This window comes from Podarcis vaucheri (assembly GCF_965113315.1).
Source record: "Podarcis vaucheri genome assembly, chromosome: 4".
Taxonomy (NCBI): domain Eukaryota; kingdom Metazoa; phylum Chordata; class Lepidosauria; order Squamata; family Lacertidae; genus Podarcis; species Podarcis vaucheri.
This window is the reverse complement of record NC_138762.1, coordinates 82,428,357-82,445,502: the sequence shown is the minus strand read 5'-3', so window position 1 is coordinate 82,445,502 and position 17,146 is coordinate 82,428,357. Positions and strand designations below refer to the sequence as shown.

Here is a 17,146-nt window from a genome sequence, read left to right as displayed (position 1 = left end):
TGTTGGTAGGGGGTTCCTTCCAGTGGAACAGTCTGAGCTTTAAAATATACAAAGGAGATAAATGATCTCAGCTTGGCCCCATGAAAAATGAGAATAATATTTGCCAGTTATTGAATTAAAACTTACTGTGAAATTGAAATGTCAGAAACAGACTTGGAAATGAGAACAAGCCATGGTCCAGTCACTCTTCATCCCCTTTCTTTAAGGCCCCTTACTCTGATTTCTACCAATATTTTAAACAAAAAGAATGAATGTTAATGTGAATAGTTTGAACTCAACATGACCTGGATCTGCATATGCATAAGACGGAAGTGGTAGAATGTTGAGGTGGTAAACTGGAATGTACCACTTTCGACTATGTGGGGTATATCACTTTCAAAGCCCCCCCCCCATATGATACCCTTCCCCCATGCCAAGTAGCACATAAGGCTGTGCTTTTTCTTTTCTTTGTCATATTCAGGGAGACCCTTTTGCTTTTGTATTTTTTACTTAGGAAAGCATTCAAAAAATACTATCTACTACCACCATCAGCTTGAGACAGTACAGTCCACTTTCCCACCTCTGCATTATACATCCCTTCTGCTGGAAGTGCAGATAAAAAATGGGGGACCTTTGGCCCTCCAAATATTGTTGGACTCCAACTTCCTTCAGTCAGTATGGCCCATGGTCAGGGACGATGGGAGTTGAAATTCAACAATATCTGGAGGGTCACACGTTCTTCATCCCCGGTACAAATCCAACCACATTAAACTGTTCTTGCAAATCAGCTGTTTGATTCAGCCAAAGTCAACATTCCCACTGCCCCCCACCAATTTCAAGGGGATAGAAGTACACTGAACACCATAGAACTTAAATGTTCTTTGGCAGATGGTGTCTTTTGTCTATAATGTATGTGCTGCTTTTGAAATGTGCAGTGAACTGCCTTACATTCTTGTAGCTGGTTCTTCCTTACCTTCCAAAACTCATCTCATAATGCCATTGACCACAACCTAGGCTAGGGGTTGGGAACCTGTGGTCCTCCTGGTGTTCTTGGAGTCTAGTTTCATTCTGCCCCAGCCAATAAGGTCATGGACAATAGCAGTTAAGAGTCCAGGAACATTTACAGCAGTGCGTGTGAAGGCTTTCATTGACACCCTCAGATAGGTGCCCCAGATTCTGAGCTTTCATATTTTTTTAAGGTAAGTCGCTAGCCCCGCCCCCTAGAAATAAAGTTAGGGGGCAAAATGTGCAGGTTTCACATTTTCTTAGTCAGATGTGGCCACATTGTAGATTTCTCGTGTTACTGAGGAATGCTCCTTCTTGCTATTAGACAGCACCAATATTTTCGTGTGTGTGTGTGTGTGTGTGTAAAATCAATATTGTGTGATCTGCACAATCAGGACCAGCAGAACAGAGCTAACTTCCCATAGTAAATATAAAAATGTGAGGTGTGACTACCTCTCTCAGCTTTGTGGTATGCCATGTTCCCCATGGCATACATTTTGTGTTTCATCCCGCCTTCAATGTCAGCCATTTTGTGACTGGTGTCTCCAGTACTCTCTCAGAATCTCAAATGGTTCAAAAAGGTTGGCAACCCCTGATGTAGAGGGCCAGAGGTTCTCCATACTTGCAGCAAACTATGTTAGTTACGTAATTCACATAATAATCTGGACACGTCTACTTAGAAACAAGTCCCATTGTTTTCAGTGGACTTACTCCCAGTGAGTGGATATAGGACTGAAGTATCAATTGTCTTCAGGGCTTTTGAGGATGTGCTGCTGTGTATTGTACAGCAAGTACGCTATGGCTCACGACAATGGTAAAAGCTGGAAGCCAAAGCTAGCCAGCATATTTCAAAGACTGTTTTATAACAGAAATATATAATCAAAGTGTCTTTCTTTCATGAGAATGCAAACATTGTAACGTTACTAGAAATGACTTGAGAAGTGGAAAAAATACTACTACACAATGTATTGTATTACTTGATTCATTTTCTTTCCATTTTTACCTTAATTCTGCCTAATTACTGTATTGTGATCTAAGTCAGCAATCTTAAATTAACTATCAACTAAACTTTTGAAGTACCCCTACAAATGCTAGATAATGATGAAATTTAAATTGCTACAAGTTATTGTGCAATGTCTACACACAGTGGAAAAGCAAACCTTCAGGTATTTTCGCTTCACATCTCATTAAGGCTTTCTTTCTCCACTTAGGAGCACCGCCACAGCATGTCATAATGACGCAGAAAAATATGGAACCACTGCATGTCTAGACCAGGGACGGGGAATTTGTAGCTGTCCAGGTGTTGCTGCACTCCAGCTCCCATCAGCCCCAGCTGGCATGGCCAGTGGTCAGGGATGATGGGAGTTGTAGTCCAATAACACCTTGAGGCCCACAGACTCCTCATCCCTGGTCTAGGTGGATGACCCAAACGATTCTAGATTCTCAAGTATAAATAACAGAACATCCAGTTTAAATAGCTAGGAATTAAAATTCAATAGGTGCATGTCAACACGGAGCCAAGGAAGGGAAAGTTATAAACTTTAATATCAAGTAGAGTAAAAACAATTCCAGGTTAATTAGATTTGTGTTTGCAAGAAGAGAAAATGACGAAGTTGTGAATAAAAGGCATGCAACCTAAAGTATGGTTTGATCACAAGGTTCCCACGGTGTAGTGAACAAATTAGGCAACCGAAGCTCACACACAACAGGTGGCAGTGGCAGACATATGTGTTTAAACTTGGATCTTCCCCATGCGGGCTGGCCGGCCCTGCCATTAGGTGGGGTGAAGCAACTGGCACAAGCAAGCAGCAGGTGCTGGGCAGGGGCAGCAGCACCCCAGCTGTTCTCCCTCAGCTCCCCAGCCATTCCCCTCTGTTTGAAAGCAGAGTCTTGTGGGCTACATGGCCTGCCCTGCTGCCTTCAGGTGTGGTGGGAAGAAACTGTCTCATTGCCAGTACTGAAGTACGATTCTATGTCTAGTCCAACTGGCTTAGGAACACAGAGTGAAGGAGGTGCCCCAGACAGGAAAATGTCTTGGAACGTCTCACATTGCTACTTATCTCATTGCAGCCACTCCACCAGGTCAGTTTCCTCCATTCACAGCAAAACTCAGTTCCATTACTAGAGCAAAACCAGAGAAGAAAATGATTTTGGGGGAGGGGGAGACTTTGAGGATGTTGGGAGGTACCCTCTGCTGAGTGCCCATTTTGCTTTTGAAATCAAGTCCCTGTGCCTCCTATGTGTTTAGGTTTAAACACACCAATCTGCCGTGATGTATATTTTGAGCTTCGGTCACAACCAGGGACAGACAAATTTGTCCATTTCGGTTCTCCCAGGTTCTCATTTTTCTAATCTTAAATTCAGTTCCACACATTTCTGCAACGATTTGTATTTTTTTTTAAAGAAAAAGAAAAAAAAACCTCATGAAAAATTAATCAGCATTTTAATGTGAAATTTTCCTAATAGAACATATTTTTCATGCATTTTAAAAAATATTCTAATGCACTTTTGTATGTTGTTTTCACTAATGTGTGAATTTTTCTACACATAAGCTGACTGAAGAACTGCACTGCAAAATTCTGTTATAAGATTTTTACTAACTTTTTTCACAATAAAACAACAACTACAGTAAATTCAGAGTACAGAGCCCTCTCCTAAAGGCAATTCTCAGCCCCCATCAGTCACAGAAGGTAGCAGCCCCTCCCAACTCTCACCTTCCTTTCTCCTCCCTGGGAGACCGACATTACCCTGCCTCCCACCCAGGGCCCTCCATCAACTATCTACCACCCCCATGAGTGCACAATCCTTGCACCTTGACAAAGGCCCCAAACATATGCCTCCAAAGAAAAAATAATAATGAGGCAAAAAGGAGAAGAAAAGAAAAAAAACAAGAAGAAGAGAGTAAAGAGAGAGAGAGAAGCAAAAGAAAATGAAAGGAAAAAAGAAGAAAAAGAAAAAGAAACATTATAGAAAGATAACAAGGGCTTCTAATTTTCCATCTTGCGGTTACATACAAAAGGGGGGAGAGATTATTTAAGAAATTCAGTCCATGATAGCATCCAGCTTCTCCACTTTCTGTTAAACAGTATTTCTTTTAAGTCAAAGTGTCTCTGAAACATTCATTTCTTTTGGCCACAAAAAGTCCAAGAGGGGTTCCTGAACTACTACCACTACTACTACTACTACTACTATTATTATTATTATTATTATTATTATTATTATTATTGCTAAATGTTTACTATTAATATTTTCCTTTAATATTAACTTTACTTCTATTAATTCCCATCGCCATTCCTCCATACTGAATAATAATAATAATAATAATAATAATAATAATAATATTCTTCCATCCATGTCCCTGTTAAAATCCCTCCAATGTGATCACATATTGGAATAGTATTCCATATTTTTTCCCTTGTTAATATATCCTTTAATTCATGTCCAGTTCCATATGTTCAAATTCCATTTCCTGTTGTGCTTATGATAGTATCCCATCTCCTCCTCTAGAACCTTCCATTTTAATTTTCCCCAGTCTTTTTCCAGAGAGAGTATCACAAATTCAGTTACGTTGTCCTCTAAACTCTCTCAAAATCGTATGCAGAGTACTGTCTCTCTGCTAGAACTGAAGAATGGCCACGACTGAAGATTTCTCAAAGCGGGGAAATCCAGATAATTCTACATCTCTCCACTTATGATTACATCCTCCCCTTCTTCTCCAAACCCTTGTAAGCAAAGCATTTCCATTTCACCATCTGCTTTCATCAATTTAATGGTTACATCATCCAGTCCAACCAGAACTGCTTTGCAAAATTCAAAGAAGTGTGTGTTTTGAAGGATGGCTGCGTTTTGGTTCTCATTTTGTTTCAAAATGTGCAAATTTGATGTGTGCCTTTAAATGCAAACTGAATCAAATTTCTAATGCCCCATTCCTAATCACAACACTAGAAGTACTTCATTGGCTGTAACATTTCACCCTCCCCTCATTGTATTGAGACTGTGCGTGTTTAAAGTTGAGCCCTAGGGTCATTAGGAGTGAAGGGATGCAGGTGGCGCTGTGGGTTAAACCACAGAGCCTAGGACTTGCTGATCAAAAGGTCGGTGGTTCGAATCCGCACGACGGGGTGAGCTCCCATTGCTCCCGGGGTGAGGTCCCTGCTCCTGCCAACCTAGTAGTTCGAAAGCACGTCAAAGTGCAAGTAGATAAATAGGTACCGCTCCGGCGGGAAGGTAAACATGCACTGCTCTGGTTTGCCAGAAGCAGCTTAGTCATGCTAGCCACATGACCCGGAGTCTGTATGCTGGCTCCCTCGGCCAATAAAGTGAGATGAGTGCCGCAACCCCAGAGTCGGTCCCGACTGGACCTAATGGTCAGGGGTCCCTTTACCTTTACTTATATTTTTTGCATTTCATGTCCATTTGCTTGTACTGTTTACAGCTGCTGCTCTATATTTACTCGCTTGGTGCTTCTCTCTTCCCTGCCCTGGAAAACCTACTTGGTCATCTCTCTCTATTACCGTACTTTCACCTTCAAAGTCCTGGCTGTTTAGCCATGCATTTACATCTGATGTGGTTGAGATAGAAGTTTCATGTATGCTGGAACTGTGAACAGTCTGCTCTGTGAGGTTTACTATGCTATGATTGTAGAAACCTGCCTCTCAGGGTTGTTGCAACAAGGAGTTCAGGCCATTTTGTGAAAGAACTGTTGTTGTGGTATCACGAAATAAATTGGTTACACAGAGTTGATCAGATGATCCGTGATCTCTAGCCTGATTGCACCATCTCCTTATTTTTTTCCTGATTACGTGTGCTGCTTTTGCAGTGTAAAGGAGTTTTATTTTGACTTGTACATGTAATTACCTATTTCTCCCTAAGAAGCACTGCAATTTTCATTAAAATAACAAGGAATAAAGAGATAACCTAATGCAAAATACAATACATGACACTACTCTCTGGAAGAGGTAAAACAATTTAAATAATGTGCCATTTAATAAATGGCAAAAAAAAGCAATCCCACACTTTCCTTGATCAAGACAACTGTGTAATGTCTAAGACAATGGTGAAAGGAGGCATTTTGATGTGGTAATACAAGATGCTTGCACTCCCTGTTAAGTACATCATTAGGAATTCAGCAAGAATTACCAAAGAGAGCCACAATTAAAACCTCAAGCCTCATTCATCTTTGTTTGATTATGTGTATGGAGAAGTGTTTATTTTTCATTATGACTCATATTGGCTGTAATTAAATTTAATTTTAACTGTAGAATGAAAAGGATATGCAAAAGGAACTTTGCTAATGACTGTCGGAAGAGAGGCATAACAAGGCTGCCTAATCAACTTGTGATATATGCCATGTTGTTGACCATGGGAGCAAGGACACCTTTGCTCTCTTCCTCCTTCTATAACCATCCTCTTGACTCTAGTCTATATCTTTCTCCTGCTGGCGGCAGAATTGGGGGAGAGATAAAAGCAGATACACTACCCTACGGTCTTAAGTTGTGCATGCAATGAGGGTGGGCCCTGAGGGAGAGAGTATGTGTACCACTTAGTTCCCTGATATGTCCAAGAAAATGCTATTAGGGTCATTGCCTGGGTCATAGTTTGGGATGCCACATGCCTACGCCAGAGCCATTGGGAATCTATGCAGAAGAACAAGCTAGGGGTACTGTGGCAATCACACAGGGTCCCCAGACGTTTCACAGTCTATTGATCCCTGTGCCACCACTGTGATTGCCTCCTTGCTGCCACCAACCCGTTTCTCTCGGGTACACACGGAGTCCAGGCAGTTGTTAACATTAACAAATAATCAATTTCATTTTATAAGCATGGACAAGTTTATGGTTTCAGTTAATTTTTCTTGGCAGTTTCTTAATCTTAGTTTCTTTACTGGCCTATCCGTTCCTAACAACTTCAAACTGATTATCCCAACTATCTATCTGACTCCACCTAACAGTTCCTCTCACTCTCTCACATTAAAACTAGACCAACCCACAGACTTATCCTCCCTCTTCCTTCTCCAACTCCCAACTGACTCCTTAACAAACTAACTCTAACTCCTCCCCTTGGGTTCCCACTGGCCAATCACTTCACACTCATTTAACCCTTTGCTTATGACCCACCCAGGAGGGCAAACGCCACAGGTACCATCTCAGATTTCAGTATACCAAAAGATTTCACAGCAGAGAAATGATTCTCAGTGTGGGTTCATCTTATGTCCTTAGGTCTACAGTTTGGTAGGCATAATCCACTCTGGAGGGTTCCTCTGCCTGTAAATTCCATTCAGCTGGTGCAAAGTAAGGCAGCAGGGGCAGTTACAGCCATTTTTAGACACCCAGGATAGGAATTGAGGAACACAGAGCGTTGTTTTTTGCAGAGTTGCTCAGGGACCAAATTACAGATCGAAGCAGAGAATGCGCAGAGTGACTCAGAAGCAGATCAGTATTTTTGTGAATCTTGTGGCCCCTGAACATCACTAGAAAATACATTATATAAGGGCTGGCTAGCAGCAAAGGTTATAATTATTTCACACTCTGGTATTTCACTGTGAATGTTTTTCAGTTATGGACACATTTTTTAAAAAGATACAAGTCTTCTCCATTGTCAGATGTTTGGCCTTGAGATAATTCAAGTTGCACTGCATTTGACAAATGTTCTTTGGAGAGCTAGTATAATAGTTCTTTGTCATTTGAGTTGTGTTCATTCACTATAGAAATTTAGTCGACATGCAAAACTATTCTTACTACTTTCAACAATAAAAGGTGCTGGAGCTCAAGTCTGCAAGATGGGTAGGAGAGATGCTGGATTTGGTTACTCACTTATGGGAAGGAGGCATTCTGTGCATATTCACAGTCTTTCTGTCTCGCACATTTCTGCTGTTGAGACCTGTGACAAAAATACCAATTATGGGGAGGGAATCTGGTAAACTATGGCTCAAAGGGAAATGGCTTTCCCCCCAAACATTTTACAAAGTGGCAGCTTTTTAAAAGCAGGTGCTGGATGGCATCTGTCAGTGAAGCTGAAGTTGTGGCTTTCTAGCATCAACAGGTGGCTGGACCAGGTGATCTTTGAGATTCCTAGTTCCAACCCTTTGATTCTATCTTTCTAATCTGGGGTTTTCTCATGCAGTATGCACTCAGCATTGAGCTAAAGCTACTTCTGACTTCCTACTAAGTTTGTATGTCTGTATGTCTGTATGTATGTTATCCCATCTTACGGAGCGAAAATATAAAACTAAAAACACAAACAAACCCACCCACTGGCTAGTCTGTTGCTTGGTGGTTATAGAACAACAAATATCCAACGAAAAGAAAATGGAGAGCTCCAGAGTAGAATGCTGACAGTATTCTGAAAGTAGCCATAGCTGTGTGCTAGGTTAGGATTCACTGCAAATTTTTGTAGCAGGTCACCCTTGTAGCTATTTATCCTAAAGCCTTGAACATTGTCAATGTTTCAAATGATGCCAGAAGTCATTTTGCAGCAATTTTTCCTGTTTAATTCCTCTTGGTCTCTTGCTCACAAAGTGGCTGTAAGAACACATGATCCTGGATTAATCACAAACTTTGTTGCTTTTCTTTCTTTTCTTTTTTTAAATGGTTGTTCAGACCATCCCAGGACAAAAGATGCTGTTGAAACTGATGAGTGAGCGTTCATTGTGCTAGCGCTGGCTTCTGGTTATCTATTTATTACTTATTTTCTGCTACTTCTATTGTTTCTTTCTTCGCAAAGGCTCCTGTGAGCTCTGATAAAATTCCCCATAACAATGTCAAAACACCTAGGGTTGGCTTCAAAAGGGTAAGCTGAACGGCAGCACAGAGAACATGGTTGGGTGGGGGAGAGAATCCATCATAGGAGCCACTAGTTCAGTAAGATTTATTTTCACAAGGCATTCTCCTCACGACTGGATTAGTCACTTCACTAATGGTCAAATGACCCATAACTCACATGTGTGGGAACTTAATTGCAGGGCACTCCCTTCACTGGTGAAAATGAACTTCCCTCACCATTATATTAATCTGATTGTGATCCTGGTTTAGTCCTGTACTTTAAACAGGAGCCTGAGATGAAAGGCGCCTAATTAGAATCCAAATGGTGTTTGAGAATTGTCATTTAAAAACAATCCTTACGTTAATGTCTTGTTTGTTTATAAAGACAATGGTCTTTAACACATGTCAGGAGAACAATCTACTGTGGTGAGAATGAAATGTTTTAAAAATATAGACGACTATCTAAATATGCAAACTAAGCCATTTGAAACATGACTTAAATTGAGCAAAGGATCACACACACACACCAAACTGTGGTGTGAAGAGATGTCTGTAGAAACGCAAGCTCCCAGCTGTTGATATCCTAATCTAAAAGAATAGGAAAGGCAGCTGTGCTGGCAGGAATTGATGGGAGTTATAGTCCAAAGTATGGGGGGACGCAGGTGGTGCTGTGGGTAAAACCTCAGCGCCTAGGACTTGCCGATCACATGGTCGGCGGTTCGAACCCCTGCGGCGGGGTATGCTCCCGTCGTTCGGTCCCAGCGCCTGCCAACCTAGCAGTTCGAAAGCACCCCCGGGTGCAAGTAGATAAATAGGGACCGCTTACCAGCGGGAAGGTAAATGGCGTTCCGTGTGCTGCACTGGCTCGCCAGATGCAGCTTGTCACGCTGGCCACGTGACCCGGAAGTGCCTCCGGACAGCGCTGGCTCCCGGCCTATAGAGTAAGATGAGCGCACAACCCTAGAGTCTGGCAAGACTGGCCTGTACGGGCAGGGGTACCTTTACTATAGTCCAAAGTAACTGTGGCCACTGTTATTTGTACACACAAAACCACTGTGCTCAGTGGGACGCGGGTGGCACTGTGGTCTAAACCACTGAGCCTAGGGCTTGCCAATCGGAAGGTCGGCGCTTCAAATCCCTGTGACAGGGTGAGCTCCCATTGCTCGGTCCCTGCTCCTGCCAACCTAGCAGTAGATAAATAGGTACCACTCCAGCGGGAAGGTAAATGGCATTTCCGTGCGCTGCTCTGGTTTCTCCAGAAGCAGCTTAGCCATGCTGGCCACATGACCCGGAAAAACTGTCTGTGGACAAATGTTGGCTCCCTCGGCCTATAGAGTGAGATGAGAGCAGTAACCCCAGAGTCGTTCGCGACTGGACTTAACTATCAGGGATTCTTTACCTTTACCTTTAACCACTGTGCTCACTATTCTTTACACACACACACACACACACACACACAATTCTCCATATGCACATAGCTATACCACTATGTAGAATCACGACCATGGACCACCTGAATAAAGCTCATGGACTACTTGTGGTCCATAGACCACACATTTTGGGAACCTATGACTTAGAATAATAAAAGAATTTGCTTCAGTGTTCCAGGACACTGCTGGCTCCAGAATGAGTCATACGACGAGGCAGTAACTGAATAGTGAATGTGCATGAAATCAGCTAGTCAACTGTGAACTGGTTGGCACGTGCATGTTCATCACTGGATGACTGCAGTGCCGACTTGTACCTGTGAATGACCCACCAGAGTTCTAATGCCCAATTTAGTGCCTGCCTATCAGCTCACATCACCTGGAAAAAAAATGGACTCGATTTGAAGTCTGCTGAGATAATCTAGTACTAAGTAACCAAGTGCTATACATACGTATGTGAACCAGTTCCATCTTTTAGAATCTGGCGTCAGGTCATCTCTGACACACATTACTGGGAGTGATTTTGGGCTACACCTCCAGAATGGCTAAAGAAGTCACAGTCTCAGAGTACATACAGAATCTCTTCTCTCCAGAAAGTAACCATAGGCACCTCACTCACAGCTGGAACTAGAAGGATTCATGAAGCACAGCACATGGTCTTTATTTTCCAGTGTGAAGGTCACTGCATTCATTTGTTAGTTAGGTAGTACTGCTGACAAGCATGTGGGAGAGAAGTTAATGACTACTAACTATGATACCTGTGTTCTGCCTTCACCATTGGACACAGCATGCTGAGAATCAGAGATGGGGGAGTGCTGTGACACTCAAGACCAGCTTGTGGGCTTCTCATAGGCATGTGGTTGGCCACTGTGAGAACAGGATGCTAGATTAGATGGGCCTTTACCCTGAGGGCTTCTCTTATGCTCTTAAATCCTACAGGGAGAGGAAAGTGCTGGGAAAGCAGCATAAACGACTACCGCAATTTGTAATTATACCCAAAGTGATAGTAACACCTGGGCAAGTGAAACAGAACCCAGTTAGCTCATAGCTGTCAACGTTTCCCTTTTTTTAAGGGAAATTCCCTTATTCCGAATAAGATTCCTTGCAAGAAAAGGGAAAAGTCGACAGCTATGAGTTAGCTGCCAATGACGGTAACACAATGAGATACAATCCCAAGTTAAATGAAGTGCAGAAACACTCTGCAGGGCTGCAATTCTAAGCAGACGTACTAGGGAGTGAGCTCCATTGAAGAGTGTGTGACTTCTGAAAAAAATGTGCACCGGACTGCAGTGTGAACACAAACTCAGGAAGTAGCAGGACTTTGTAAGCAAAATCCATTCAGAAATTGCTGTTTGAATTCAATTCCCCCCGAAGCTGACTGAAAAAATATTTGAGTGACGCTCACCCTTTTATCTGTTGTTGTTTTTTAACAAGTTCCCTGCACGGTTTAACAGTAGCAGTATCGCATTCTGCAATAATCACTACCATTTCAGAAGCTCCTTCGTTGTTTTTGCCTCGTTCTACGACGGTGTCACGTAAAATTTCCCTGGGCTCCCTCTGCAGTCAAGAGCATTGTGTTGAGCTTCTCTCCCACCGCCACCCCGCAAAAAAAAAAGATTCCAGGGTAATTGCAATTGCTGGGCGCGTGCATTGATAGAATTGAAGCCTGATGGGAGATTAGATTCAGTGCTTCATGCTCATTGCAGAAGTCCCACCTTCCCACATTACACTCAGGACGGTTTGGCTACCACCCAGATCTTTCAATCCCTTCCAATTAGCACAGCCAGGGCATTCTTTTCCCAGCCCTGCAAACACCAAGACATATTTTTAACCTGACACTTTCCCTCCACTGAGCTCTTGGATCCCCTGCTGAGCCAATGGAGTCCCAATCAGTGGGCTGCTTCTGATGCTGCCCCCTTCACAAGATTGCCGATGAAGTCAGAGCAGCTGAGGGATCTTTAATGAGCCCAGCAAACCTCGAGAGAAGCAAGTTCCTGTTTCGAAACGACATCTTTTGATTAATCAATGGCTTATTGACGACTGGTTTAACATGCCAAATGAAGGCATGTCAAACAGACTGTCCACTCAGAGCTGAACTGGTCATCAATGTATTTAGTGGTCTTGGTATCTATGTTGGCGCATTTTTAAAGCCATTGCTTTCCTTTAAAGGCTTTTAAGGCTTGCAGTTGCTTTGGGAAGGCAAATATTGGCAAGGAGTTTGGGTGCCTCGCATAAGATTCTTTCTCTCGTGCTCTCTCTCCCAGCTGCAGCAGAACAGATTTAAAATGCTGATGCAGGTGGGAGCGAACAGTTCCCAAATCACTTTTAACCTTGGTTAGAGGAGCTGAATCCATGTATCAGTAAGTAAATGGGATCACAAACGTCTAAGCCTCTTTCTTTTTTTAACTGCAGTATTATGCACACTGCAAATTAGAGCTGAACTCACCCTTATTATGGAAGCCCAAAGTGGGAGAAATGGAATTATCTTTCTCTAGCTTCTTATGTGGTACTCATTCCAGTATCACCAAAGTATTTAATTGACTGACATCAGTAGGAAGAGTTCTTAAACCCATTGTAATAATTCTTTTGGAATTGTCAGCATGCGAGAAATCATCAAGTCAGTTATTTTTACTTTGATACATTTTTTTTTTTAGTAGTATTTCCTGTGATATTTGCATAGATTTGTCAGTAGCCTATCCGGAACTGAGCAATTTGAAATAAGGATGAAAAGCATCTGTTCTGGCTTTCTTTTTCCTTTTTTTTAAGGGAGATTCTCTTTTACCCTATTGAAAATGGAATAGAACACAGTGTAAAACTGGAATTCTAGTCAGCTGATCTTAATAAAAATTCAGCATGTTCAATTGCATGCTGAATAAATGTAACACCAAATCATAATATATTATCACCTGATATCACTATAATATGTTATCACAGCCTTACCATTATGCTGTTGGTTTTTCAAATTGATATTCATATGCTTCCACGAATAACCAAATTTGCAGTTATGGCTCTAGAGAAGTTCAGTGAGATGTAATACTTTCCCATTTTGGCTACTTGTTCTTCACCATTTTGCCTCTTCACAGTTTTGGCATTTGAGTAACAACACCTGCCTAATGCCACATTGGTTAAAATAGCTTAGCCAACCAATGACCTGCAGTTTTTCAAAATCAAGTGCCTAAATACTAAGTAGGGTGGAAGTCCTATGCTCACTTAATATGCGAATAAGTCATGTTGAACTCAAGGGGATTTACTTCTTAGTAGTATAGGATTACGCTGTAAATAACTTCATGTACAAAGAAAACATGCATAGCATACTGTTAAATCCTTAACGACAAATAGCCAGTCTGTAAAAGTCTAAACCTGATTTTATATTTAAAAAAACTGGACAAATTTACTGCAATTCATATTTTGAATGAAGTAGAGTAGATGTTTTAAAATGGAAGTCCAGCATTGCTTTGTTTTCAGATTTATCAATAATGTCATTTATATTAGAAATTATCCAACAGCTTTCAGGCATAGCTGCCAACGTTTCCCGTTTTTTTAAAGGGAAATTCCCTTATTCCGAATAGGATTCCCCACAAGAAAAGGGAAAAGTTGACAGCTATGCTTTCAGGTGACCTCATGACATTAAGCATTATCAAAAGAAGCTTTTTAAAAACACCCCAGACCTAGATAAATGGGTATAATTACTAGTACTCAAATTACATGGGATAAGCAGAGGGGGCATTTATCTTTATCTGTTTTGATATGGGATGGTGAGATTGATTAAAACTGGTTAAAGGCAGGTGTGGAGTTTGTGGACTTCAGTAAGAGCTTCCCTACTTTCCTCTCATATTTGAGCACACTTGATTATCTTCAGTTCCCTTCCTGGTATCATAGGAGGATTCTCTCTTCTTCCTCCTCCTCCGTCTCATCAGCAACTTGCCTCTAGGATTTATTGTGAGGATTAAGAAATAACTTAAAGCACTTTGTTACTGAAAAATGCTAAATCACAAACAGACCTTGAGGCATCCTTGGCAAGGAAACTGAAGTCTCCCAGGACCACTTTTCCTAGGTTCCTCCAAGATTACACCAGTTACATCTTGGTCAGTTCACTCAGAAGGCCAACAAGGAAAATATGTTCAACCTAACTCCCATGATAGAGTCCAGCTCCTAAGAGGAGATGTTTCCTTGTGAAAGAGAATTAGTTTCTATGAACTATGGCAATGCCACTGTCCTGACCCTCGAGTCTGGTTTGGCGTTTGTGCAACAGAGTACCCAGTTGGGCAGAACTATATCAGGTCAGTCCCGCCCGGATTCCGTTCAACTTCCAAGGTATGACTGTATATGAGAACTGTCTTGCTGTAGCAGTCCAAAGTCTATATAATCCTACATTTTGTGGTTAGCCAGGTAAAAATGTAGGAGGACTCTGCTCAGTCAGACTAAAGACCTTTATACTAGTCATGCATCCTGATTCATAAAGTGGCAAACTAGATGCCTCTGGGAAGCTCACAAGCAGGATAAGAAGGCAGTAGTCCACCCCTAAAGTTGCTCCTCAGCAAATGATCCTGGATGTGACAAATACCATATACATCAGTGCTTAAAGGTAAAAAAAATAGGTTCCAGTTCTCACATATTAAGAAAAGTGTTATGTGTGCTATAAGCAGCAAAAAAGAGAGGTGTCAGGACTCTGTACCATTGAGCATTCTCACACACAAAAAAGCCCTGGCCACAGAAGCCAACTCCTAGGGACCGAGGTCCTTTTGCCCCCCTACAATATTTGAGGGGGCCAACCCCTCCCAAGTTGATGGGCATTGCCATTCAAATGGTGGGCATGCACCACATTTTGTGATCGATTATGTGGGGAAGGGTCTGCCTGCCCCTCCCCAATATTTTATTCATGTTGGCACCCCTGCCCTGGCTATAACTAGCAGCCACTGATAGTCTTATTCTCCATGAATTTGTCCAACTGCCTTTTAAACCCCTGTAAGTTGGTACCTATTATCACACCTTTTGTCAGTGAATTGCATAGTTGATGCACTGAGTAAATAAGTTCTTCCTTTAGTGTTCCCTGAACCTCCCACCATTCAGTTTCATTGGATGACCTTAGGTTCTGGCTTTATTTGGCAGGTGGGGGGGGGAGAGACCTTATCTCTGTTTTCTCTCCACAGCATGCTAACAAGGAGGTCATGATGACAACTGTCACCCCTGTTGTTTGCTTCATAGCAAGCACCTAGTATCCAGGGATATACCGCCTATGAATTCAGATGTTCAATTTAGCTACCATACCTACTAGTTGTGAACAGTTATGCTCCATGACCAGGATTTCATTTTAAAATTACCCTTCTTTTTGTGGTACTGGGCACATCTGCACAATTTGTTGTTTTCAATTATGCTTTTAAAAAAAGAAAAAGAAATCAACAACATCCCCCTTTGTATTTTTGCAGATAACAAAATAGTAGAGAGATTTGAGAAGGGAAACACAAAGAATGGATGGAACGTTTTAAGTTCAAGGAGCTTCCCAGGTCAAAAAGTGTCTACACTCATCAAAACAAAGTGTGTCCTTGAGCCCAATTAATGGTCTCTGCTTTCGGTGGTACAAATGAGGCCATGGAGTACAGTGATTTCATTCTACACAGTTATGGATCACAATATTCTCACTGTGTAACCAAGGAGCAGTACTATATACAATGCATTTTTATAAGGCCAGATTGCAAAGTGGGTTTTTGTAGTGGGGGGGGGGAATAGTGCATTGGGGCAATGACTACTCATTGAAAAGTACCTATGATATCTCCTATTCCTATTCTCTCTGTGTGTTTTTAAAAGGAAGCAAAATCTATATATATATATTTTAAAAATACTCCAGATAGATGTACTTGGAACTGATTGAAGCTAACAATTCAGTACCCAACACTGCATTTCATAAGCTGGAAGACTGCTAATGGTTGCTTGTCTTTGTAGAATCATAGAGTTGGAAGGGATCCTGAGGGTCATCTAGTCCAACTTCCTGCAATGTAGGAATCTGAAATAAATTATCCATGACAGATGGCTGATTTCAAAAAGCTTAAGGAACTACTGGGTGAGATCCCTTGAGAGGAAGTGATTGGGTCCTCTTGAGTTTCATTAAACAGAGGCAAGGGAAAACAGTATAGTCGGAGATGCACTCTGGACTTTAAGAAGACTGATTTCCCATGGTGATGCTAGAAAGCCTCTCAAGGATACCAGTACTTCCACTTCATTGATCAGTTGCTCCCTGTTGGTAAGGACCAGGTCCAAGATAAATGATTCCCTTGCTGCTGCTTCCACCTTCTGGGAAATGAAATTGTCAGTGAGGCAACTGAGGAATTTGTTCAACCTTACATTCTTAGCAGAGTTTGCGATCCAACAGATATTGGGGTAGTTGAAGTCTCCTCTCCCATGACTACTATATCTCTCCTTTTTGAATGTTTGGTCCTCTGCTCTAGGAAGACAGCATCCAGGCACTTACTTCATCAAAGTACTTATTTCACCTAAGTGCTTACAAGCTGTAACCGTTGGGCTTTTTAAGATTTCACATATAAGCTTTGCGAAAATTAAAACATACCTTTAAAAAGTCCACATTCCCAGCATGTTCACACTCCTGTCTCAGCGGCGTCTACACTGACTTGGTTACGTCCACAGAATGGAAGATGGCAGGATCCCCAAGGACATGCTCTACAAGGGAGCTGGCTTCTGGCACCAGGCCCATTGGCAGACCAACTCTGTGTTACAAAGATGTCTGCAAACATGGCCTGAAGGCTGGCAGCATCAACCGTGTCATGTGGGAATCCCGTGCAGATGACTGGAGTGCCTGGAGACAGGCAATCAAGTTGCATATCCATAGCAGAGGCCAGAGGAGAAATGATCACTGGGAGGATGCCTTCATCTGCCCCAGCCACAACAAAACATTTCTCTGCTGCATTGGTCGCTACAGCCACAGCAGGCGCTGCAACCTTCCAACATCACCCCCAAAGATGC

General features: G+C 42.0%; 1 long non-coding RNA gene across 5 annotated transcripts in view; it reads right to left on the bottom strand.

Moving 5' to 3' along the window:
• Nucleotides 1-17,146, bottom strand: part of LOC309530196 — a 318,904-nt gene that overhangs the window by 196,365 nt on the left and 105,393 nt on the right. For all 5 annotated transcript variants that reach the window (XR_014218652.1, XR_014218653.1, XR_014218654.1 and 2 more), the window contains exon 3: nt 127-223. This is a non-coding gene — a long non-coding RNA (uncharacterized lncRNA). The remainder of the gene's footprint in view (nt 1-126; nt 224-17,146) is intronic.